The sequence below is a fragment of the Sus scrofa genome, chromosome 10, assembly GCF_054392235.1.
Source record: "Sus scrofa isolate SSC_HxYL_T2T_F1_AM1 chromosome 10, Sscrofa_HxYL_maternal_Yorkshire_Landrace_v2.0, whole genome shotgun sequence".
Classification (NCBI taxonomy): domain Eukaryota; kingdom Metazoa; phylum Chordata; class Mammalia; order Artiodactyla; family Suidae; genus Sus; species Sus scrofa.
The window spans coordinates 25,674,186-25,699,620 of NC_139392.1; the positions used below are offsets into that span (position 1 = coordinate 25,674,186).

The 25,435-nt window shown below is 48.5% G+C and overlaps 1 long non-coding RNA gene across 2 annotated transcripts; it reads right to left on the reverse strand.

Annotated features, from left to right (window-relative positions):
- Positions 1-1,288: 1,288 nt before the first annotated feature.
- Positions 1,289-23,846, reverse strand: LOC146398867 (uncharacterized). Of its 2 annotated transcripts, XR_014818265.1 has the most exons (5): positions 23,663-23,811; positions 3,990-4,169; positions 3,371-3,662; positions 2,583-2,713; positions 1,289-1,870 (listed from the first exon to the last, which is right to left on the reverse strand). It is a non-coding gene; the product is annotated as an uncharacterized LOC146398867 (long non-coding RNA). The 2 variants fall into 2 exon arrangements; XR_014818266.1 differs by lacking the exons at positions 1,289-1,870; positions 2,583-2,713; positions 3,371-3,662; positions 3,990-4,169 and adding exons at positions 13,381-13,976; positions 14,854-14,961 and having other exon boundaries at positions 23,663-23,846.
- Positions 23,847-25,435: the final 1,589 nt, after the last annotated feature.

Below are 25,435 nucleotides of genomic sequence, written 5' to 3' on the forward strand. Positions count from 1 at the left end.
CAGAGATTGAACCCACAACTTCATGGTTCCTAGTCGGATTCATTTCTGCTGCGCCACGACGGGAACTCCTAAAATTAAATGTCTTTTTAAAAGAAAAGAAGCCATAATGAGATGGCTCTCGGACTGTGCGCAGAGAGGGCCACTGAGCAGAGGTGGGGACATCAGGGGCAGCCCCAGATGTGTGCAGAGACTCAGCACCCCGAGTTGGAAAGGGAAAGGCGTGAAGAACACTCATTCTGAGATGCACGGGGGGGGGGCCCCCGGGTAACCTCTGCCGTCACCCTTGTGTGGGACATGAAGAGAAACAGACACTGCGTTTTTAAGAGGCCACCACCTCCCCTCTGGCAACACAGGATGTTTGCACATCCCGGGAGGGGAGGCCACTGTCCTCGGATCGCACCCTCTGCTGACCGTCAACGCCCCATCAGCCGTGATTTCACCCGATTAATAGATAACCACAGAAGAAGAGAAATCCTTCCACAACCTGCCCATTGCCTCAATTTCCAAATTCCTTTACACTGAAAAGGAGCCAGGTTCTCCACCCCGCTATAGGGTCAAACCACTCCACAAGGTGAGCAAAAAATACAGCAAAAGCAGCCCCCGTGTCTCTCCCCCCCCCCCCCCCCCCCGTTACCTGCTTTACATAGTCTAAAAATATGTAGCTTATTAATGACTGATTTTCCAACCTCTTCAATAAGCCTTTTTATTAGCCTGACACTTCTTCACGTCCCTGTGTCAAACCCTCTCTCCCCGTGTGAGGTTCCTTTATGGTATTTAATATAAAGACAGGACCGTATTTCTCTCCCTCACAATAAGAGAACGGATTGTTTTAAGGGTTATACGGCCTCGGTGTGATAAAGACAGGAGGAACCTTACAAAATGATAAATATTTTCATTAAAAAACTTTAAAACTAAAAGTTCAAAGATATGTTCTCCTCTCTTATTTCTTGTCAAAACATGACTTAAGACCCAAAACTAATCTACTTTCAATTTTATTCCATATTTCAGCGCTGTCATAGTACTCAGCAGAGAGTTTTGGAATACGATCATTTTTTATTTTGTTGATGTTACCGACAGCTTTATTTCACAAAGCAATCTGATGCTATGTCTACCCGTGGCAGGGCACAGAGGTCAAATAGTCTATCCTTACAGGTACAGAGCTTATTAAACGGCGCGTCTATTAAACCCGATGGACAATATAAAGAAACATTCCAGCCAAATACTTTAAACATAGTTCAATGAAGATATGGCCCCAAAGGGTAGTAAATAATTTAAACGGAGCCCGATAAGAAATTTGTTATGGTTTTTACTAGCATCTCCAAAATTATATTTCAAACAAAGTGCTTCAAGAATAGAAACACAAAAGCTGCAGAGAACAGCCTGCGTTCCACGGCAAATGTTCACGCAAATCCAGACATTAATACATCAACAGCAGTTCCATGGTCAAGTTCATTTACAATAATCTAGGCGTAAATATTATGTAATCGTGAGTTGAGATAACCGCTTTTTAAAAAATAATCTTCCTGTCATTTTTATTGCTGTTTTGGAAAACAGCTGATTTTTAAATTCTATGTACGGTAACATTAATGCGTGGTGAAAGGTCATCGTAGATAGAATTTTTTTTTCTTTTTCTTGTTTTTTTCTTTTTTGGGCCGCACCTGCAGCGTATGGAAGTTCCCAGGCTAGGGGTTGAATCAGAGCCACAGCCACAGCAATGCCACATCCTAGCCATGTTTTCAACCTATACCACGGCCCACGGCAACGCTGGATTCTTAACCCACTGAGCGAGGCCAGGGATGGAACTGGTGTCCCCACGGATACTCTTCAGGTTCATTACTGCTGAGCCACAACGGAAACACCAACTTCACTTCTAAGAGGAAAAACTGCATCAGAAAAGTAGAATCAAAATAACGTGGAGGAGTTCCTTGGTGGCTCAGTGGGTTAAGGATCTGTCACTGCTGTGGTGCTGGTTCGATCCCTGGCCAGGAAACTTCTGCATGCTGCAGGCGCAACCATAAATACATACATACACAAAGTGGAATATTATATTATTTTTATTTTATTATATATGTATAACTATATTGTATTATGTTATAAATATAATAATAATGTGGAAAATATTTGTCTAGTTATTACAAACTATTAAAAGATTACATAATACTTGATATGAGAATCTAAATGAGACACAAAGGTTTAGAAAAAGAGTTGTGATGATTCAGGATTTTCTTTTTTTCCCTGATATGGTATCTGGTAACCCCCCCCCTTTTTTTTTTTTTTTGGTCTTTTTAGAGCCGCACCTGCGGCATATGGAGGTTCCCAGGCTAGGGGTCCAATTGGAGCCGTAGCTGCCGGCCTACACCACAGCAACACGGGATCCGAGCTGCGTCTGCGACCTACACCACAGCTCATGGCAATGCCGGATCCTTAACCCACTGAGCAAGGCCAGGGATCAAACCCTCATCCTCAGGGTTCCTAGTCGGATTGGTTAACCACTGAGCCACGACAGGAACTCCAAGAACTCATTTCTTATCTTCATATGCAAGCTGTGGGGTTTCTACCAAGATGACAAACAGAATCAGTACCTTTTAAAAGGTGTGTCATCAATAGTGTTTCTTAATCTTGCTACTGGCTCCCTGGGCTCGCCCCAGACAAAGGGTCCCTAGTCTGTTACCCGGAATGAGACGACTTGATCCAGCATCATTAGCAGACTCGCCTGGTACGATAATGAATACGATACACACACATAAAACATGAGTTGTGAAAGTTGACAATTACCTTCTCCCAGAGCATCACTCCGAAGCCACTGTCCTTGCTTCTGCACGCGGTAAATCATCTACCTCAATGTGTTTGCACCCCATCATTTTTTAAAGTCACAATCTTTGGAGTGTCAACTTGTCAAGGGTCAAAGGGAAGAGCAGGCAAGATTCCCAAATCAATCTGCTTGTAGAAACTGTCTCATTTCATTTCAAATTACCTGCTGTGGTTGAAGCCGACTATGGACAAACCGCCTTCCTCCATAAACCATGACAGCCCAGGTCGAACTCCAGCCATCACTCAGGAGGGGCCAGTGAGGCCGCTTCTGTCATTAACTACTTTTAAACGGCCGTGCGGGGTTAAGCGATTTTGCAGGGCAGCCGCAGGTATAAATACTGTTTGGACAGTTTAATGTCAAGAGACAATTCCTCTGAGATTAAAACTGTGTAACCCCATAGAACAGGTGTCGATACGAGCATTCAGGTCCCAGGATGGTTACCGCGAGCCATGCCTGGATACGTGTTTCGTGTAAGGGACCCCACAGGATGCCCCAGATGGTACCATCCCCCTCTCATAGCCCCCCCCCCACCCCGGACAGTATTCTGAGGATACTAACAGTGACTCCAGGCACTCAGAGGGCCGCCCCTCCACCGGTGTTCTTGGAGGGTTTACGTTTGTCCTTGAGAGGCGGACTGGAAAATAAGGGCGCCCTGCTGCTGTGGGCAGGCACCTGCCTGCCGGCGCCTCCAGGGCCTCACAGTCAATTGGAATCTCACATGTCTAAGGCTGGCCATAAAATCAGGGCGGTTGGTACAGCAACTGGTGCACGAGAGAGCCACGATCGAAGAAATAAGGCTGACACGATGATCCTTCAGAGAGCTCGTTTCTTGAGGCCAACGCTGTAATATCTAAAGATGATGATAATTAATACTTACCCAGGGCAAAAATAAATAAATAAAAAACAAACAAATAAATAAGGAGTTCCCATTGTGGCACAGTGGAAACAAATCCAACTAGGAACCATGAGGTTTCGGGTTCGATCCCTGGCCTTGCTCCATGGATTAAGGATCTGGTGTTGCCGTGAGCTGTGGTGTAGCTCACAGACACGACTCAGATCCTGTGTTGCTGTGGCTGTGGCGTGGGCTGGCAGCTGTAGCTCCGATTTGACCCCTAGCCTGGGAACCTCCATATGCCACCGGTGCAGCCCTAAAAAGCAAAAACATAAAAGAAAATACTTATCCAGGGCTTAGGACATACTGGGCATGAGCTAAGAGCTTTGCATGCATGGCCTCCTTTAAATCGCACAATCTGGGAGCTCCCCAGGGGTTTAGAGGGTTAAGGATCTCGCATCATCTCTGCTGTAGCTCAGATCACTGCTAAGGCATGGGTTCAATCCCAGGCCTGGGAACCTCTTCCTGTCAACAAAGAAAAAAAGAAAAGAGATCACACAGCTGAATGAAAAATCTATTTTCTTTTTACAGGAGACCCGTGGACCAGAGCTGGTGATAATTAGCCCCAGGTCACACAGCTAGCGATAATGAAGAATGGAACAAATTCCGGGTCTCATGCAGGGACTAGGACAGTCAACCATGATGCTAGAGCACCTCTGTCAAAACAATGGCCCCTGCAAGAAGTTCCACTTGCTGGACTTAGGAAGCAATTATATCTACGCCGGCTCAGCTCTCTTCTCAGGCATCAGCTCCGCGCAAAACTGAGTCATTAAAAGAAGATGTTGCTAAGTTACGCAGAGAGCCCCAGTGAATTAAATCCAACTGGTATACGAATAACATGAAGACATTCCGGGGGCATGCGGGCATGGATAGTTTTAAGAAAATCCGTTCAAACACCCTCAGTGTCCATGTGTTTTCTCTAAAAGTGGTCCACCTGGGTCAACATCACACCACGTTTAATTTTCTAGCCCAATTTTCTAGCCAATTTTAATTGTCTTGCAGCACTTCACAGCTGCAAGTCTCCAGCCTCACTTCAAAAGGCACACCCAAAAAAAAAAAAAAAAAAAAAAAAAAGAATAATTTAGGAGTTCCCGTTGTGGTGCAATGGTTAACAAATCCGACTAGGAACCATGAGGTTGCGGGTTTGGTCCCTGCCCTTGCTCAGTGGGTTAACGATCCGGCGTTGCCGTGAGCTGTGGTGTAGGTTGCAGACGCGGCTCGGATCCTGCATTGCTGTGGCTCTGGCGTAGGCTGGCAGCTACAACTCCGATTCAACCCCTAGCCTGGGAACCTCCATATGCCCAAGAAATGGCAAAAAGACAAAAAAAAAAAAAAACAAAACAAACAAAAGGCACACCCTCCTCCACATTGCACATCTACTCTACTCCTATACCTCAAGCAAAAGTTTTAAAATGAAAAAGAAAAGAATGAATACAGGAGTTCCCATTGTGGCCCAGCGGTTAACGAATCCAACTAGGAACGATGAGTTTGCGGGTTCGATCCCTGGCCTCTCTCAGTGGGTTAAGGATCCGGCGTTGCCATGAGCTGTGGTGTAGGTCACAGACTAGGCTCAGATCCTGTGTTGCTGTGGCTCTGGCACAGGCCAGCAGCTATAGCTCTGATTGGACCCCTAGCCTGGGAACCTCCATATGCCGCAGAATGTATATTATAATATATAATTATATATAATATGATATGATATATTATATTATATATAATTATATGATATATTATATATAGATATATTATAGTATATAATATATCTTATTATATATATTATATTATGTTATCTTATGATATTGTTACATTATCATATATAATGTATATATATTATAAGATATAAGATAATATAATAATATATCTAAAATACTTGGTATAAGAATTGCCACTGTAGCTCAGTGGTAACGAATCCAATTAGTATCCATGAAGATGCAGGTTTGATCCCTGGCCTTGCCCGGTAGGTTAAGGATCTGATAATGTTGCTGTGAGCTGTGGTGTAGGTCTCAGATGCGGCTGGCTCGAATCTGGCATTGCTATGGCTGTGGTGTAGGCCGGCAGCTACAGCTCTATTGTAACCCCTAGCCTGGGAACCTCCATATGCCATGGTGCAGCCCCAAAAAGACATATATAAAATAAAATAAAATAAAATACTCAATACAGGAGCTCCCTGGTGGCTCAGCAGGTTAAGAACCTGGCATTGTCACTGCTTGGGTTCTATCCCTGCCCCCAGGAATTTCAGCATGCCTTGGGCATAGTCAAAAATCAATCAATTAATTAAAATAAGATAAAATACACAAGGCGTTCCCTCTGTGGCACAGTGGGTTAAGAATCTGACTGCAGTAGCTCGGCTCACTGCAGAGGCCTGGGTTCCATTCCCGGCTCAGCACGGGTTAAGGATCTAGGATTGCTGCAGCTGAGGCTCAGATTTCAACCCCTGGTCCGGCAACTTCCTAAAAGAAAAAAAAAAAAAGATGCATATCAGAGACCAACATTTGTCATGGGTGGAACAGGGAGCTGCCCAGGTCTGAGGGGCTCTGCTGTCAATGTCACGTCACACACATTACTTCATTTAACCTCCGAGGTTAGTCTCCTCCTGCGGTGAGGACTCAGAGACACTGGAACTGGTGCAGGCGCTTCAGCCCTGGAGCCTAAGTGTCCATCCTCCAACCCAGGGGACTCGTCCCCAGAGCTGGTGCTCAGAGACATGCAAAGTGAAATGAACTGACCATCGCTAGTGATGATAAGCCACAACAAACTAGCCCCATCTCTGAATCCTCACACACACGGCGTTTGTTAAACCTACAAGTAAGGAGACCAGGTCTATGGAACTCCTATGGAAGTGATATTTTTAACACAGGATCGAGTGTGTTTTAGATAATAGATCAACAAAATAAGAACAATGCCGATTTTATTGTTTTATTATTATTAGTTCCATGCTTGCCAGCCAGAGTTAGCCCAGGGTTATTAACTTGCAAAGCCCCTGGTGGGGGAGGCTGGGGGCTCCTCTTGCCTATGGAGGGGGCAGGAGCTGAGCTTCCAGATGCGGGACTGGAAAGTCAATGCTGGGACCTGAGAGAAGCCCACAGGGGGCAGCTGCAGCTGGAAAGGACCCTTCCCCCCCAACCCCTGCAACCCAGGGATGTGGTCTCTAACCTCGTGGCTCCCCCCACCCCAATTGGGGGAGGGGCACCTTCCCACAACAAGGCTGCTTCTCCTTCCTCCTCCCCCACCTCCTGCAGGGGTCCCCCCAGCCAACCTGGAGCTCCCTCTCCAATCCCTCTGCAAATTCCCACACCGCCTCTGGGCATCTTCAACACACAGTTTCGCCTCCAGGTCTCTGAAAACAGGCAGAAGCCAAAACTCAGCTGTTGGGCTCTGCTGGGTCTCCCCACCTACCCCCTGATGACCCCGCCCTCTGCGGGCCAGGCACGGCTGCAGGGTGGTGAGGACACAGGACAGCCACACCCGAGGCTTGCAGAAAGTTGGCTTTCCTCTTCCTGCCCCTCCCCGTCCAAGGTCAGATCCTGGACACGACTTTCAGAGCATCCCCTCCCACGGCCCCCGGGGACCCTTCATGAACATCCTCGCCAGGCACTTCTGTTTCTGTTTCTTTCTCTTTTTTTTTTTAACCTTCTTAAACGTTTTATTTTTTTCCAATTCTTTTTTTCTTTTTAGGGCCACACCTTTGGCATATGGAGGTTCCCAGGCTAGGGGTCAAATTGGAGCTACAGCTGCCAGCCTACACCACAGCCACAGCAACGTGGGATCCGAGCTGTGTCTGCAACCTACATACACCACAGCTCACGGCAATGCCAGATCCTTAACCCACTGAGTTAGGCCAGGTATCAAACCTGTGTCCTCATGAATGCTAATCAGATTCATTTCCCCTGAGCCACAACGGGAACTCTGCACTTTTTTTTCCCCAATTTTTTCATGCACTTTTTTTTTTTTTTGTCTTTTTTGCCATTTTTGGGGGCCGAACCCGCAGCATATGGAGGTTCCCAGGCTAGGAGCCCAATCGGAGCTGACCTACACCAGAGCCACAGCAACCCGGGATCCAAGCCAAGTCTGCAGCCTACACCACAGCTCACGGCAATGCCGGATCCTCAACCCACTGAGCGAGGCCAGGGATGGAACCTGCAACCTCATGGTTCCTCGTCGGATTCGTTAACCACTGCGCCACAATGGGAACTCCTATGCACGTTTTTTTTATTAAAGCATCATTGATGGCACTTCTGTTTCCAGTCTCTCCTTTCCCCTGCCTTTCCTCTTCAGCCTAAAAATCGGACTCCAGTGTTTTCCTTCTCTTCAGTTGTGGAGCGTCCTCTCAGGCTGCCCCGCCCCAGCAACCTTCCAGGCTCTCCCAACTCGTTACTCTGAACACTACTGAAGAAGTGAGTCTCCCACCCTCACCTGCACTCTCCCCCCCACCCCCCCCAATGCACTGGCAATATCCACCCACCCAGAGATGGTCATTCAGGATGCCCTCCAGCGTCACCTGACTTCCCTACGTTGGCGATGCCTCTGTCTACCAGTGGGCACCTTTCACCACTCTCCCTTCCCTGGCGCCACCCCTTTTAGACCCCCTCCTGGACCCCCCTCCTCCCACCGCATGAGCAGCAGTGTCCACCTGGGCGCCCCTAGGCCATCAGATCTGGCTCTGGACACAGGCTCCCCTTGACCTACAAGCTCTTATCCCCTCGGATGCACCCCCAGACTAGAATCACTCAGACAGTGGGTCATGTCCTATCAGCCTTTGACTTAAGTAAACTCACTCAGTACGTTTGGCTTTTTGGTGGCACCAAGGCATATGGAGATGCCTGGGTCAGGGATGGAATCCTTGCCCACAGCAAGGACTATGCCAGGTCCTCAGCCTGCTGTGCCACCAGGGAATTCTAGCCACCAGGGAACTCCTCACTCAATATGTTTTTAAGAAAAAAAGAGAACAATATAAATGGCCCAATCAGGGAGTTCCCATCAGGCTCAGTGGTAACGAACCCAACTATTGTCCATAAGGACTCGGGGTCGATCCCTGGTCTCACTCAGTGGGTTAAGGATCCAGTGTTGCTGTGGCTGTGGTGTAGGCTGGCAGCTGCAGCTCTGGGAACTTCCATGTGCCACAGATGAGGCCCTAAAAAAAGCAGGAAAAAAAAAAAAAAAAAGGCCTAGGTGTTTCCACCAACCAAGCACCCGTGACTTTGGTTCCCTGGGCATCCCACTCCCTACATGCCTCTGGACAGGGCATCTTGTGTTTCCATGGAAACCCCTGGCCCTGAACGCAAGCCAGTGACTTCATCTCAAGTTCAACTCAAACTCTGGGGAAGCTGTACCAGTGGTGGACTTGGGCGTCGCCCTCCAACCCAGAGCCTTCTCAAGGGCTTTCAAGTATAATCAATGCCCTCTCACCTCATACCTTAACCTGATCTTAGCGCTGTAAGGTCTAAAGTCCGAGAGAAGGTGGAACTGAAGTATACCCCGAATTATTCCCTGGAAAGTCTCGTGAATGGTCCATAACACACATACCACTGTCCCGAGACATACAATCCTGTACAATAACGTGTATCTTAACAGCGATGTCCCAGGTGTCAAAAAGAGTCTGCAACTTCCTTTGTGGTTGACCAGTTCACATTCAGAGTCCCTATTGTAGGAACAATGCAGAGGCGAATTTGCAGGTGCAAATGACATTATACTGAGCAAAGCTTCCTGGCTCTCTGCAGGGCTCAAAAAAGCTCCACAGAGAAGACGGGCTGGAGCTGACACCTCTTAAGTGCCCAGTCAGAGAGTCTGAAAGGACAGAACGAGCATAATTTGGACCGAAAATACCCAGTAGGCTCTGAACCGTGCAGGCGTGAAGGGGGAGGCGTGGGTGAGGAGCTGCAGAGGGTGGGAGTGGGGTAGCTCAGAGGTGGGCAGAGGTGGTCTGAACAGGTGGGCAGGGCCTACCTGTATAGAGACCCTCCCCCCACCCCCACCCTGCCCCGCTCTGCCCCGCCCCGCAGGGCCGGGGCAGAGCCTAAGGTCCTATGCGCAAAGCTGAGGACTAGAAATTGACTCTGGAACCTCTGGGAAGCTCTTGCAGGGGAACAAGGACGGAGGTGACAGGGTAGGATGGGCACTTCCAGGTCTGGAAAGAGCCTCGATGCAGGAGTGGACACAGACAAAGAAAGCCTTTAGGGGCTTGGTGAGAGGTGACCGCTCCTTAGAGCTGAAATAAAGACACAGCTATTTGAGCCTCAAGGTAGTTTGAAGGGAAATAGTCTTAAATTTAAATATATCCAGTTGAGACCACTCTCTCTCGCCCTTTGAGACAGACCAAGTCCTATCAATGGAATGTGCGTCTTCTAGGCTCCTCTCGCCTTCTGATAGGTCACACTCCCTCTCTATAAATCTGCTTCTTATCTATAATTCATTCATTTATTCATTCATTTAATTAAATCAAAATATAGTCAGTAATTTGATGATTTGCTGCTTTGCAGAGATTAAAATCAGAAAGTATTGGGGAGTTCCCATCGTGGCTCAGAGGAAAAGAACCCGACTAGCATCCGTGAGGACGCAGGTTCGATCTCTGGCCTCGCTCAGTGGGTTAAGGATCCGGATTGCCGTGAGCTGTGGTGTAGGTCACAGACGACTCGGCTCGGATCTGGCGTTGCTGTGGCTGTGGTGTAGGCCAGTGGCTACAGCTCCGATTTGACCCCTCGCCTGGGAACCTCCATATGCCGCTGGTTCAGCCCTAAAAAGACATTAATTAATTAATTAATTAATTAAATGGCTGTGTCAGTGGAATGGATAAAGAAGAGGTGGTACATATATACAATGAGCTATTAATCAACCATAAAGAAAAAAGAATGAAATAATGCCATTCGCAGCAACCTGGATGCAACTAGAGATTCTCATACTAAGTGAAGGAAGCCAGAAATGACAAATCTCATAGGATATTACTTATATGCACAATTTAATTTTAAAATGATAAAAATGAACTCATTTACAAAACAGAAAGAGACTCATAGATTTTGAAATCAAACTTAGGGCTACCCAAGGGGAAACATAGGAGAGGACGATAAATTAGGAGTTGGGGATTGACAAATACATACCCCTGTGTATAAAAGAACCAATGGATAGCACAGGGAACTCTACCCGATATTCTGTAATAACTTACATGAGAAAAGAATCTGAAAAAGAATGGCTATCTGTATACATGTACCTGAATCACTATGGTGTACACCTGAAACTAACACAACATTGTATACCAACTATACTCCAATAAAATTCAAAAAAAATTTTTTTAAATCTTAGGAGGTGGGAGTTCTCATCATGGCTCAGTGGTTAATGAATCTGACTAGGAACCATGAGGTTGCAGGTTCAATCCCTGGCCTCGCTCAATAGGTTAAGGATCCGGTATTGTGGTGAGCTGTGGTGTAGGTCGCAGACGTGGTTCAGATCTGGTGTTGCTGTGGCTGTGGCTGTGGCGTAGGCTGGTGGCTACAGCTCCAATTAGACCCCTAGCCTGGGAACCTCCATATGCCATGGGTGCAGCCCTAGAAAAGACAAAAAATTAAAATTAAAAAAAATAAAAATAAAAAAATAAATTTTAGAGGAGTTCCCATCATGGCTCAGTGGAAACAAATCTGACTACCATCCATGAGGACACAGGTTCAATCCCTGGCCTCGATCAGTGGGTTAAGGATCCGGTATTATCATGAGCTGTGGTGTAGGTCAGAGATGTGGCTCAGATCCCTAGTTGCTGTGGCTGTGGCATAAGCTGGAAGCTACAGCTCCGATTTGACCCCTAGCCTGGGAATTTCCATATGTCGTGGGTGTGGCCCTAAAAAGACAAAATAAAGAAATAAATAAAAAATGTTAAAGGCTATGTCCACATTAAGTAAAACAGATGGAGTAGGAGATCCTGCAAGTACAGGGACCTGCTGGCCATGGTAGGGACCTTCCCAGATGGATCTGGGTAGAAAGAGCATCTCTTCATCATCGACCTCAGGGAAGCAGGCAGAGTATGCTGTCCCTGGTGGGAAAAGTGGTACCCATTTCCTGTGGAAAGACAGTGAGGTGAAACAGCAGAACGTGTTCCTGAAGATTTCTGATGAGGATGGTGGCGAAGGGGAATAGCAGCCTTGTTTCCAAGGAGAAACTCCTCCCAGCCCAGCAGTACCACCATGCTGGCTGTTAAAATACTGAAACACTTGAGGCGTTCCCCGATGGCTCAGCGGGTTAAGGATCCCGTGTTGTCACTGCTGGGGCCCTGGTTACCACTGCGGCACGTGTTCGATCCCTGGCACAGGAATGTCCACATGCTGTGGGTACAGCCCAAAATTAGTTTGATTGATTAATTAATTAAAATACTAGAAGGGCAGTTGATAAGTCCCCTCCCGGGGCCAATGGCTCTTCACCTTAAGCCTGGGACCCTGAGACCAGCCCATGTCCGCAACCAGAGCCTTGAGTCTGACCCCTGGGGCTCCCGGGACCTGCTGCCTCCAGTGCAGACCCACGTCCTCAATGCCAACAGGTTGATGCCTGCGCCATAGAGATTGTCCAGTGGATCTTTGCCCCAAGTGAGAGCAGACCTCTCGTGGAGAAGCAGCCTTGAACAATTTCCCACGATCCAGGGAGCACCGGGGAGGGGAGCCACCAGGGAGGAGCTGGGGGCCAGAGCCACCCCTCCAGGACTGGGCCAGCCCCTCCTGTGTGCTAAATGTGCGAGGCACCACATCCACCGAAAGCTGGACCAGGAAAGTCACCTGGGACATCATCAGTGTGATGCTGGGACATCATCAGCATTACCTGCAATCATTTTATTATTTTATTTTATTTTATTTTATCTTTTAGGGAGGCACCTGCAGCATATGGAGGTTCCCAGGCTAGGGGTCCAGTCGGAGCTGTAGCCACCAGCCTAAGCCAGAGCCACAGCAACTCGGGATCCAAGGCACGTCTTCGACCTACACCCCAATTCACAGCAACACCACATCCTTGACCCACTGAGCGAGGCCAGGGATCGAACCCATGTCCTCATGGTTGCTAGTCGGGTTCATTAACCACTGAGCCACGACGGGAACTCCCGTAGTCATGTTATTCCTCTTGCACCTGTCCTAGGGACCACGACGGTTAGGCAGAAGTAAACAAAGTAGAAGATGAGAGCTGCTGAGATCTGCCCTCGGATTACTCTGCATCCACCCAAATCACGGAAGGATTAGCGAGCTTCCATCTGACCCAGAAAGGATAAAACCAAATGGACGGTGGCCGTAGAATCAATTTATAACCATCCTCTTAAGAGATGCTGGATTTGGTCAAAGGCTGAATGTTGAGGGAAAAAGCCAACTATGGCAGGAAGTAAATAAATGTAAGTGGTTTGTGTTTGCTTATTCATTTAGCAAACTCTTCTGAGCCCATCGTGGCGCCAAAGAAACCTCTTACGCTTTTTTGTTTTAATGGTTACACCTGCAGCATATGGAAGCTGCCGGGCCAGGGACTGAATCCAAGCCATATCTGTGACCTACGCCACAGCTGCGGCAACACTGGATCCTTTAACCCATTATGACAGCTGAGGCGCGAACCCGCCCCTCCACAGCAACCCAAGCCCCGATAGTCAGGTTCCTAAGCCCACTGCAATGCAGTGGGAACTCCGAAACCTCTTATACTTTTAATATTCAGTCTAGAAACATAAACATTCTTTAATACATATCATAATTTATTTTGGAATATCAATTTTGCAGTAATTTTTTTTTTAAGAGGGGCATTTAAAAGGCAAGAGAGGGAGTTCCCATCATGGCTCAGTGGTTAGCAAATTCGACTAGGAACCATGAGGTTGCAGGTTCGATCCCTGGCCTTGCTCAGTGGGTTAAGGACCCGGCGCTGTGGTGTAGGTCGCAGACGCAGCTCGGATCCAGCATTGCTGTGGCTGTGGCATAGGCCGGCGGCTACAGCTCCGATTGGACCCCTAGCCTGGGAACCTCCATATGCAGCGGGAGTGGCCCTAGAAAAGGCAAAAAAGGACAAAAATAAATAATAAATAAAAAGAAAAGGCAAGAGAAGGAGTCCGAATTGTGGCTCAGTGGATTAAGAATCCAACTAGTATCCAAGAGAACGTGGGTTGGATCCCTGGCCTTGCTCAGTGGATTAATGATCTGGCGTTGCCGTGAGCTGTGGTGCAGGTCACAGATGCGGCTTGGATCCTGTGTTGCTGGGGCTGTGGCTGTGGTGTGGGCGGCAGCTGTAGCTCTGTTTCGGCCACTAGCCCAGGAACTTCCACATGCCCCGGGTATAGACCTAAAACGAAAAAGAAAAAGAGTTTAGATTGGTGAATTTTGTCATATGTACTGTACCACAATTTAAAAAAAAAAAAAAAGTAAGAGAATACCACCTGGTCTGGTGCCCACAGCTCTCAGAGAATCTCAGCATCGTCCCTGCCAAAGCAGCAGCCTCCCCAATAAAGTGCAGCCCCTCCCAAAGCCATGGCCTCCCCCAAAAAGCATCAGCCCCCCCCCAAATCAGCTGACCCCCCCCCAAGCAGCGGCCTCTCATTCCTCGTCCCACAAACAGTACTACTTCCTCTTCAGCTGGGCTTTTTTTTTTAAAAAGAACTCTCTGATTAGGCTTTGACTCTTCAATCTTTAACTTCTTTAGTCACACTGCAAAGACTTCTGCAAAATATTTATGTTCCTGATACTCGACATAAAGAAACTAAGGACAAATGACTTTTTCCTTAAAAAATAAGGCATGGAAGTTCCCGTTGTGGTGCAGTGGAAATGAATCTGGCTAGGAATCATGAGGCTGTGGGTTCGATCCCTGGCCTTGCTCAGTGGGTTAAGGATCCGGCGTTGCCATGAGCTGTGGTGTAGGTTGCAGACGCAGCTCAGATCTGGTGTTGCTGTGGCTGTGGTGGAGGCCAGGGGCTACCACTCCGATTCGACCCCTAGCCTGGGAACCTCCATATGCTGCAGGTGCGGTCCTTAAAAAAATAAATAAAATAAGGCAAAGTTTAGCTCTGCCTTTCCATGCAAGCTTGTCATGAGGTCCAAGCCAGAGAGGCTTTGGGTAAAAGACCATTTGACCTAAAGGCTGTGGGGCTGGCCAGCTCTGGGGAGGGGAATGCAAAGAGCCAAAAGGATGGGGTGTGTCCGTGGAGCCCAATACTGAAACCCACATTGAGTTTCCCCACTTTTCATGCCGGGTTGCCTGCACACGTGCGCGTAGTAAAACAGCCACCACCGCATTTGTTCACTGCCAGGAATAGAAACAGCTCATTTCTTGTCTGTGGAAAATACGGAAAATTCTCTCACACACACAGAAAAAGGAAAAAAAAGATACAATTGTAGATTTCCTATAGATTTCTGAGTCAAAAACAACATCTCAGGCTGCTATTTTAAAACCAAATTAGAGAACTTTTTAAGACAGGAAACGGTCTGAACAATGACACCTTATTTCCTGAAAATGACAAGTCATTTCTACACATTCCCACGTCGATTTCACCAGAGCCTCCGGGCAGCAGCCCCCACACCAGAGTCCCACGCCATGTACATTTGCATATGCATGTGTATTTGCATATGCATATACATTTGCATGTGCATAAATATTTGTACATGCAGGCACTGCATGCTGAGGTCCTAATATTTTGAGTGTGATGGAAAGGATTAAAGGAGCTAAAATACAGGAAACATTAACCCTGGAGAAAGGTTTATAGGATCCAGTTTGATTTTTACTGAGATGTCACTGTAACTAATAGCCAAAAGGCTCTCAGAAAACTCCAACCTAATTTCGTATTAATTTCATAATTATTAATTTCTACAAAGCTTTCCTAATAAAGTCTTTACAGAGCCTGGAAACATGGGGTTACCCTCACCTCTTCCAGCCTGGAAACAGCAGCAAATTGACACAAGCCACAGACCTTCCCGTAGCTACTCAAGTGGCTGGAATTTTTTTCCCCCTTTTGGAATACTATGATTTTATTTTGTTTCAAAAAACAAATGATTCTTCTAAAACCTCCCAGGGCTGGCCCATATTGGTGTTCTTGTGGGTTGTTTTTAAAATTGAAGTATCATTGATTTACATCGTTTCAAATCAGAGTTCCCATCATGGCTCCATGGAAACAAATCTGACTGGCATCCGTGAGGACCCAGGTTCAATCCCTGGCCTCGCTCAGTGGGTTAAAGATCCAGCGTTGCAGTGAGCTGTGGTGTAGGTTGCAGACTCGGCTCGGATCCCATGTTGCTGTGGCTGTGGTGTAGGCCAGTGGTCACAGCTCTGATTCAACCCCTAGCCTGGGACCCTCCATAAGCCTCAGATGTAGTCCTAAAAAGCGAAAGAAAGAAAGAAAGAAAGAAAGAAAGAAAGAAAGAAAGAAAGAAAGAAAGAAAGAAAGAAAGAAAGAAAGGGAAATAAATGATCAGTCTAAGATACCAATTTTCTCTTTAGCATGTACCTGAGGGCGTGACCAAAAAGCCATTATAAAAAAGTACCCACATGGCTTTCCGATCATGAAGATGCCATGAGCTTGGCCTGTCCCCATGGAAGCCTGAGCTCAGGACGAAATTGCCTGCATTCAAATTCCAAGTTCCTTGCTTTACAGCTGTGTTACGTTGGGCCAGTTCCTTCCCCTCTCTGAGTCTCTGTATTTTCATCGGTAAAATAGGAGAACAATAAAAGTATCTACCCTTTGAAGAGAAGGTTTTAATAAGATTAAAACAGCAGCAGTGCAGCTAAAAGCACAGGGGAGGCTTGTCCTGGACATTTAACCACGCTGGCAGCTGTTACTCCTCTGAGCCTGCTCCTTGGCTAACATGGTTTTAACAGCTGAGCCAGGGGACAGGAAATGGAAACTGTGGCGGAAGAGGAAAAGGGGGGGCCTCTGTGGGTGTTTTAGATGCACTTACGACACGAGGAGCAGGAGGCAGAGAGGCACAGGGCAGAGATCAGAGCTTGAGGCTTGTCAAGTGACATGTGAGCCCGAAATGAAAAGGATGAGAAAATCCTCTTCTAAGGAGCAGGTGTCCATTTGTCAAAACCTGTTCACATGCCTGCCTTGTGCCCATCCTGCCAAAGGTCAAGGTTCAGCCCCCTGGATGCACGTGGCTTCTTCCCATTGAGAGATATCACGTGCCACTTTTTTTTTTAATTAATTTATTTTTGCTTTTGAGGGCTGCATCCGTGGCATAAGGAAGTTCCCAGGCTAGGGGTCAAACTGGAGCTACAGCTGCTGGCCACAACCACAGCCACAGCAATGCAGGATCCTTAACCCACTGAGAGAGGCCAGGGATAAAACCCAAATCTTCATGGATACTGGTTGGGTTTGTCACTGCTGAGCCGCAATGGGAACTCCCCACCTTTTTCTTTTTTTGTCTTTTTGCTATTTCTTTGGGCCGCTCCCATGGCATATGGAGGTTCCCAGGCTAGGGGTCCAATCGGAGCTGTAGCCGCCGGCCTACGCCAGAGCCACAGCAACGCAGGATCCGAGCTGCGTCTGCAACCTACGCCACAGCTCACAGCAACGCCGGATCCTTAACCCACTGAGCAAGGGCAGGAACCGAACCCGCAACCTCATGGTTCCTAGTCGGATTCGTTAACCACTGCGCCACGACGGGGACCTCCCTGTTTTTTGTTTTTGGCTTCATCGCAGCACAGAGAAGTTCCCAGGCCAGGGTTGGAACCGCAGCAGCCACCTGAGCCCCCGCAGTGACAACACTGGATCCTTAACCTGCTAGGCCATAAGAGGGACTCCATCACATGCCACCTTGACAGAGAGGTGCAGGGCTGAGGGGTTAATGCAGTCACCACTACTGGGCCCACTTGTCCCCAACGCTCTGGACACACTTCCACCAACTTTGGGGATCAGTCAGAGCTGAACCCTTCAATGTATTTGGTGGATTCATAGATGCTCAAGAAACACTTGTCACGGAGTTCCGTCGTGGTGCAGTGGAAATGAATCTGACCAGCACCCATGAAGATGCAGGTTCCATCCCTGGCCTCGCTCAGTGGGTTAAGGATCCGGCGTTGCCGTGAACTGTGGTGTAGGTCGCAGATCCCATGTTGCTGTGGCCGTGGTGTAGGCCAGCGGCTGTAGCTCCGATTTGACCCCTAGTCTGGGAACCCCCATAGGACATGTGTGCACCCAAAAAAGACCAAAAAAAAAAAAATTTCTTCAACGTCTACTGTTTGTCAGCCAAGTGCTGTAAGGACACACGGGGACAGAAAGCAGGCAGAATCCCTGCCTTAGGGTCACCTGTTCTGAGCAAGAGAACCAGATATTAAGCAAGATCATTTCAGGGTAAGTACTTGGTATAGAGGAAATGAGCCGGAGGGTGAAATAGACCGGGGAGGCCACTTGAGGGAGGCCAGGGGCTCTGCGTGTTCCCACGTGTGATCACACGCAACCCTCGGACCGCCCAGCGGAAAGGGGAGAAGTGCTATTTAGGTCACTCAGGCAGCACACCCCGGGTCTCACTACTGGGAGCTGGAAAAACCAGGTCACAAACCAGGACCTCTGTCTGCAGTCCTGTCCTGCGTGGAGCAGTGGGAGAGGAGACTCACCAGGTAAGAGTCAGGCGTTCCAGGTCCAAATCCTAGTTCAGACCAAATCCAGGAGTGCCCCAGGGGTTTAGCCGACTAAGGATCTGGCATTGTCCCTGCTGTGGCTCTAGTCACTGCTATGGCATGGGTTCGAGCCCTGGCCTGGGAACTTCCACATGCCACGGGCTTGGCCAAAACAAACAAACAAACAAACAAAAAACAAAACAAAAAAACAAGTCTTAACTCCTTGGAGCCTGTTTCAAAGATGGCACACGAGGATGCTGCAAGCATCACCTCAGGACCCGCAGGCACCATCACTGAGCTGGGTACACTTCAGGTGTTAGTTCAGTGGATGCTTTGGGTGTTAGTTCAGGTGTTAGTTCAGTGGAGGCTTTGGGTCCATTAATTCCCATTACCTGCAGCACGTGGTCCTCAGTGAAGACTCAGCCTCTTGTGCATGCAGCCTCCCCACCCCCACCCCTCTGGGCACCCTCGACACTTAATTTTTTTTTTTTTTCTCTTTTTAGGGCCGCACTCGCAGCATATGGAGGTTGCCAGGATAGGTGTCAAATCAGAGCTGTAGCCACTGGCCTATGCCACAGCCACGGCAACGCCGGAGCCTTAACCCACTGAGCGAGGCCAGGGATCAAACCTGCGTCCTCATGGATACTAGTCGGATTTGTTTCTGCTGAGCCACAACGGGAACTCCAAATTACTTATTTTATATTTGCCTTATTTTCTTCATTTTTAAGCTTAATTTTAAGCTTAACTCCCTGCACTTAATTTTTATGACAATTAACCTAAGGGCTCAGAGCATGAGCTTTGCAAATTAAGCTTGAGGGATGGGTGGGGGCAAGGGGGGAGGGAATGCCAGCCCAAGGAGATTGGTTTTGTTTTGTTTGGGCCGCATCCATGGCATGTGGAAATTTCCAGGCTAGAGTTCGAACCGTAGCCACAGTTGTGACCTGGGCCACAGTTGCAGCAAAGCTAGGTCCTAAACCTGCTGCACCACAAAAGAACTTTCCAAAAGAGGGTTAATGCTACAAATTCAATTTCGCAGACACAACAAAGCAGCCAAATCTGGGGACTGTCATGCCTAGTCCAAGATCTGCCTATATCCTTGGGAAAGGCCTTATGACAAAGTTTTCATTTGAAAGTGATAAACAGGAGTTCCCGTCGTGGCGCAGTGGTTAACGAATCCGACTAGGAACCATGAGGTCGCGGGTTCGGTCCCTGCCCTTGCTCAGTGGGTTAACGATCCGGCGTTGCCGTGAGCTGTGGTGTAGGTTGCAGACGCGGCTCGGATCCCGAGTTGCTGTGGCTCTGGTGTAGGCCGGTGGCTACAGCTCCGATTCAACCCCTAGCCTGGGAACCTCCATATGCCGTAGGAGCGGCCCAAGAAATAGCAACAACAACAACAACAGACAAAAAGACAAAAAAAAAAAAAAAAAAAAAGAAAGTGATAAACAGAAAAAAAAAATCTCTTAGAGTCCAGTGTCAGTGTCAATCCTATCCTTGTCTCACGACTGTCTACATTAATCTTATATTTAGCAAAACCCAAGAAGTGACGTGTCTGGCAGCTTTTCTACAATAAACATTGCAAAGGATTTTTCAACTAAATTAAAAAGTTAGAGCCCTGCTTGGCACGAGTCTCCAGAATTGCTCATGGTTCTACTGAGAGAAAGAGCAGGTTAAGCCAGGAGTTCCCGTCATGGCCCAGCAGAAACAAATCTGACTAGCATCCATGAGGATGTGGGTTCGATCCCTGGCCTCGCTCAGTGGGTTAAGGGTCTGGTGTTGCCATGAGCTGGGGTGTAGGTCATAGACACAGCTAGGATCCTGCATTGCTGTGGCTGTGGTGTAGGCCAGCAGCTGTAGCTCCGATTAGACCCCTAGCCTGGGAACTTCCATGTGCTGTGAGTGCAGCCCTAAAAACCAAAGGAAAAAAAAAAAAAATAGACTATGGACATGGCACACATTCGGCAAAGAGCATAAGGTATGAGATTGGGGGAGGGGGCGCTAAGAGGAAATGCAAAGAAATGAAATATTAGGAGTGGCCAAAAGAGCTTTTTCTGGAAAATAATGAGTGTGACAATGGTACAGCTATTCAAAGAGCATTTGGGAGTTCCCTGGTGGTCTAGTCATTAGGATTTGACCTGGGTTTGATTCCCTGATCTAGGAACTGAGATTCCCACTCAAGCTGCTGCACGCCGAAGCAAGAAAAAACACACAACAAAACACTGAGCATGGAATGCTATGGAAATCTCTAAAGAACCGAAGTTTTCTATCAAGTCACAGGGTATCAGGCGAGGAGGTGACATTCCCCAGTGCGGATAAGAGACTATTCATGAGGAAGCCCCCAGGGAAGGGCAGGGTAGGGGGCTGGTTCCCAGGCCCGAGGGGATAGGAAGGGAGCGGTCACTGGCGCCTGAGAGGGTCACAGGACACGCTGAGAGGAGAAGGGACCTTGACACAGGTACACAAGGACACAGCCAAGCTGAGGGGACGCCCCAGAAGGGAACTGAAGAGATAAACCTCAGACCTCATGCCCCAGCCTCCCTGCATCCACTGAAGCTCCCACTGGCCAAACCCAACTGGAAGCCAGAGAGCCTGGTGGTCAGTGGTCCATGCATGTCAGATGCCCAGGGTGGGGTGGGGTGGAGGGGTGAGGGCAGTGGGAACAGAGGGCAGACAAAACTTCAGCACACAGGGCATTCTGTTTCTCTGCATGCATTTTCCATTTATGCATCTCGGGGGCACCCAGTAAAACATTAACCTTGAGTTCCCTGGTGGCTCAGCGGGTTAAGGATCCTATGTTGTTGTCACTGCTGTGGCTCAGGTCACTGCTGTGCCTGGGGTTCCATCTCTGGCCCTGGAACTTCCACCTGCTGCAGGCAGATGGGAGTCCATTAACCTTGAAGGGCACTGGCCACCCTGAGTAATGAATCTAGGCCTCGTGGCTGGTGCTTAGAAAAACTGCCGAACCATGAGCAGCAACATAGGCAGACTCCTTTATCAAACTACAAATATTTCTAAAATCTCTGTCACTGTGTCTCAATTCTAATATATTCCCAACGTAATATATTCTATTCTTTTTTTTTTTTTTTCCTGTCTTTTTAGGGCTGCACCCACTGCATATGGAGGGTCCCACGCTAGGGGTCTAATCAGAGCTATAGCTGCAAAGCCTATGCCAGAGCCACAGCAACGCGGGATCCAAGCTGCGTCTGCAACTTACATCACAGCTCATGGCAATGCCAGATCCTTAACCCACTGAGCAAGGCCAGAGATAGAACCGGCAACCTCATGGTCCCTAATCGGATTGTCAACCACTGAGCCACGACAGGAACTCCCCCATTTTCCATTCTTTACAGCTCAACTCATCTCTTACTTTCCCCACCCTGAGAATGTTCTGCCCCCTTCCATTTCCCAGAATCACTCATTCTCCTTTCTGCTTGAGTCCCGAATCTGCAAAGAAGGTGGTGCCCAGAAAAAAGTGAGGGACTAGGTGTTCCAGAAGAATGGCCCACCCATCTTTGCAGGCCAGTTCTGTACGTGGCATCTGCACCTGCAAACTTGTGCCTGGACTTACCATCCCCTCTCCATGTAATCAGAACCCCAAGAGAGAACACCTGTACCTGGAAGTCCAGCCCCGGGGCCCTGTCCTCACACTCAGCTGAAAATCTCACCTCTTACTTGGCTGAGAAAGTGGAAGCCATGAGAAGAGAACAGCCCGAGTCGCCCCCATCACCTTACAAACCTCGCACTCAGCCCAATGGGCTCTGCCCCCCTCCCCCCACCTACCCCCCCACCCCACTACTGTGGACTGTCGAGCCCCTCCCTCAAGGCAAGCTCCCCTCAAGAATGGGGCTGACCGTTCCCTGCATGGCTGATGTAAGGGGCTGTCAGCGTTCCTTGGCTCACGGTGGCTTCAGTCCCCTGTCTGCCTGGCTGGCCACGCAGCCTCCTTCCTCTGTGTCCTCGTCTCAAATCTCCTTCCACCAAGGACACTCGTCACTGGATTCAGGGCTCGCCTGAAGAATCTCCTCATCTCAAGATGCTTAACTTCTGGAGTTTCCGTCGTGGCTCAGAGGTTAACGAATCCGAGTAGGAACCATGAGGTTTTCGGGTTCGACCCCAGGCCTCGCCCAGTGGGTTAAGGATCCGGCGTTGCCGTGAGCTGTGGTGTAGGTTGCAGACGCGGCTCGGATCCCTCATTGCTGTGGCTGTGGTGTAGGCCGGCGGCTACACTTCCGATTAGATCCCTAGCCTGGGAACCTCCATATGCTGCAGGGGTGGCCCTAAAAAAGAAAAAGAAAAAAAAAAAAAAGATTCTTAACTTCTTCATATCAGCAAAGACCCTTTTTCCGAATAAAGGGAACATTCATAGGTTGCTCCAGATCATTCATGAATGACCTTAACTTGGCTACATGGTCACTGCCTGCCAGCAAATAAATGTGCAAGTCCTGACCTACTGGAAAAGCACCACTGAAACAGTTGACTGGGGGCAAGGACCCTCTCAGATGCTAAAGCCATGGGTGAAAGTTCCCTGGAAGGAAAGATATTCACACAAACCCTAAGAAGTATCACCAGCAATTACTTCCTAATTACAGAAGGTACAGCTCTGTGAAGCTGGGGAGCCAGCTGAATAGTTTTTTTCTTTTTCCTTTTTGGCCGCACCTGCAGCATGCAGAGGTTCCCCAGCCAGGGATGGAGCCCGTGCCACAGCAGTGACAGTGCCGGATCCCCAACCCGATGCACTACCAGGAAACGCCAAGACTTACTTTATAACTGGGGTGGTGGGCCAGAGTGGGGAGAATAATGAGAATATTCAAAAAGGAGAACAAAAGGAGTTCCCAGTGGCTCAGCGGGTTAAGGGTCCAACCCTGTCACTGCTATGGCTTGGGTCCAAATCCTGGCCGGCGGAACCTCTGCATGCTGCCAGCATGGCCAAAGGAAAAAAAAAAAAGGCAAACAAAAAAATACATTCATATTAAGTATTAATAGAGGAGTTCCCATGGTGGCTCAGTGGTTAAGAAGTCTGACTAGGAACCATGAGGTTTTGGGTTTGATCCCTGGCCTCGCTCAGTGGGTTAAGGATCCTGCGTTGCCGTGAGCTGTGGTGTACATCGCAGATGCGGCTTGGATCCTGTGTTGCTGTGGCTGTGGCGTAGGCCGGCAGCTGCAGCTCCGATTGGACCCCTTGCCTGGGAACCTCCATGTTCCGCGGGTGCGGCCCTGGAAAAGACAAAAAAAAAAAGAAAGATTCAAAAAGAAAAGTATTAATACAGGTTAGATTATGTGAGAATTTCTGACTTTTGTTAACATTCTTAATTCGTTACAATCCATATGCATTGATCACCTGTACACACCCCCAAATCCCCCATCTGAAAAAAATAAATAAAAGGAATGATGGACTATTTAACGGGGTGGGGGGGGAGCGGAATACTCACCTCACGTTCACCCTCACTCCCAGCATGACTCCTATCCACCTCACCTGGTGGTTTGGGGGAGTCCTCCTGTAATCTTTCATCAGCCACAAGGAACAGGCCTGGTTGGCGGCTGACCGCCTCCCTCCCTCTCTCTCTCCCTCTCTCTGACTTCTGCCCGGGCCTGGGGAACTGCCTTCCAGACACTGAGACCCCGCCCCTAGCTGGGCGGGGCTGTCCATCAAAACCCAACCCCACCCACCCGTCCCGCCCCTCCGATCCACCCGCCCTTCTCTGTAATCTTTTTCATCGCCCCTGACTAGGCTCTGTGCTTCCCTGAACCCAAGGCTATTTCATTTCATGCCAAAAATACTCACCCTGAGGTCATTCCTACGGACAAGCTCAGGGGACGCTCTACACCCTCTGAACTTATTGCAAAATTGCGTGCGTGCAGATGTGTGCCTTGTTCTGGGAAAGCAGACCCACAATTTCACCAGAGTCTCAAATCTCCCGTGACCCAGAAGAGAGCAAGAAACACCATTTAATTCTCATTTGGTCTTAACATGCTACCCATTCCACTGTAACTTCCAGGATTTACCCAGTGCCTCGTGCCCTTGGTGTTGGAGAAGAGACCAGCTTTTCTCTTTTCAGCAGGCTGCTGGATTCAACTCAGTGGAGTCCACGTGCTGGCCCTGACCAAGTGGAAAGGGGACATTTTTTAAAAGACGGGAAAGAAAACATTAACTCAGAGTTTCAGGATGGCTCGGCGGGTTAAGGATCCAGTATTGTCACTGCTGTGGCATGGATACAATCCACGTGCAAAAAAAAAAAAAAAAAAGAGAGAGAGAGAGAGAGAGAAGGAAGGAGGGAAGTTAGGGAGAGAGGAAGGAAGGAAGGAAGGGAGCCTAACTCCTCCAGTTTAAAGATCCTATCACAACCCAAACCAGAATAAAAGTGAAAGTGAACTTCGCACGCATTTCTGAGCCTCCCACGAGGCTGGGATTGAGGACCAGGCTGCATTGCATCCTGTCTCCTGACTCACTTCTGACTTCAGTAACCGTTCCTCTCAGACCCACTGCACCTCACTTCCTGCTTGTGCAACTTGGAAAAGTTCTTGCCCCTTATCTGGGGAATGAGGAGGATGGAAAGGCAGCAGATGACGCCGGATGCTTCTCGGACACATCACCAGCATCCCCGCTAATCTCCTCATCCCAGAGTCTGTGGTTGCATGTCCTGAGGGGCTGCCCCCCCTGAGGTCTAAAATATGCCCAGAGGTGCTCAGAGTTAGCAGGGATTGGTAGAACCCTGGGCAGGTACACAGCCTAACCATACCCCCGAGGTGCATTTCTCAGCACTCTTAACCCATGTTCCCATTTGATAAACATTAGGAATCTCACTCCCCTTTTGTTTATTTCTTTATGTCATTTTTGACACACACACCCCCCCTCGGTTCATGGAGTTCCCAGGCCAGGGATCAAGCCACAGTCACAACCTAAGCCTCAGCTCTGGTAGTACCGATCCTTAACCCACTGTGCCAGGCTGGGGATCAAACCCGAGTCCCAGTGCTCCCAAGACTCCACCGATCCTATTGCACCATAGCGGGAGCTCCCCACCCCCTAGAGTTTGTATGATGAAAACAAGGGTCTGGCATTCCCGGGTGGTGGGTTAAGGATGCTTAAGGATCCGACATGGGCACTGCAGCAGCTCAGGTCGCTGCTGTGGCGCAGGTTCCATCCCTGGCCCAGGAACTTCTACATGCCTCAAAAAAAAAAAAAAAAAAAAAAAAAAAATAGAAAA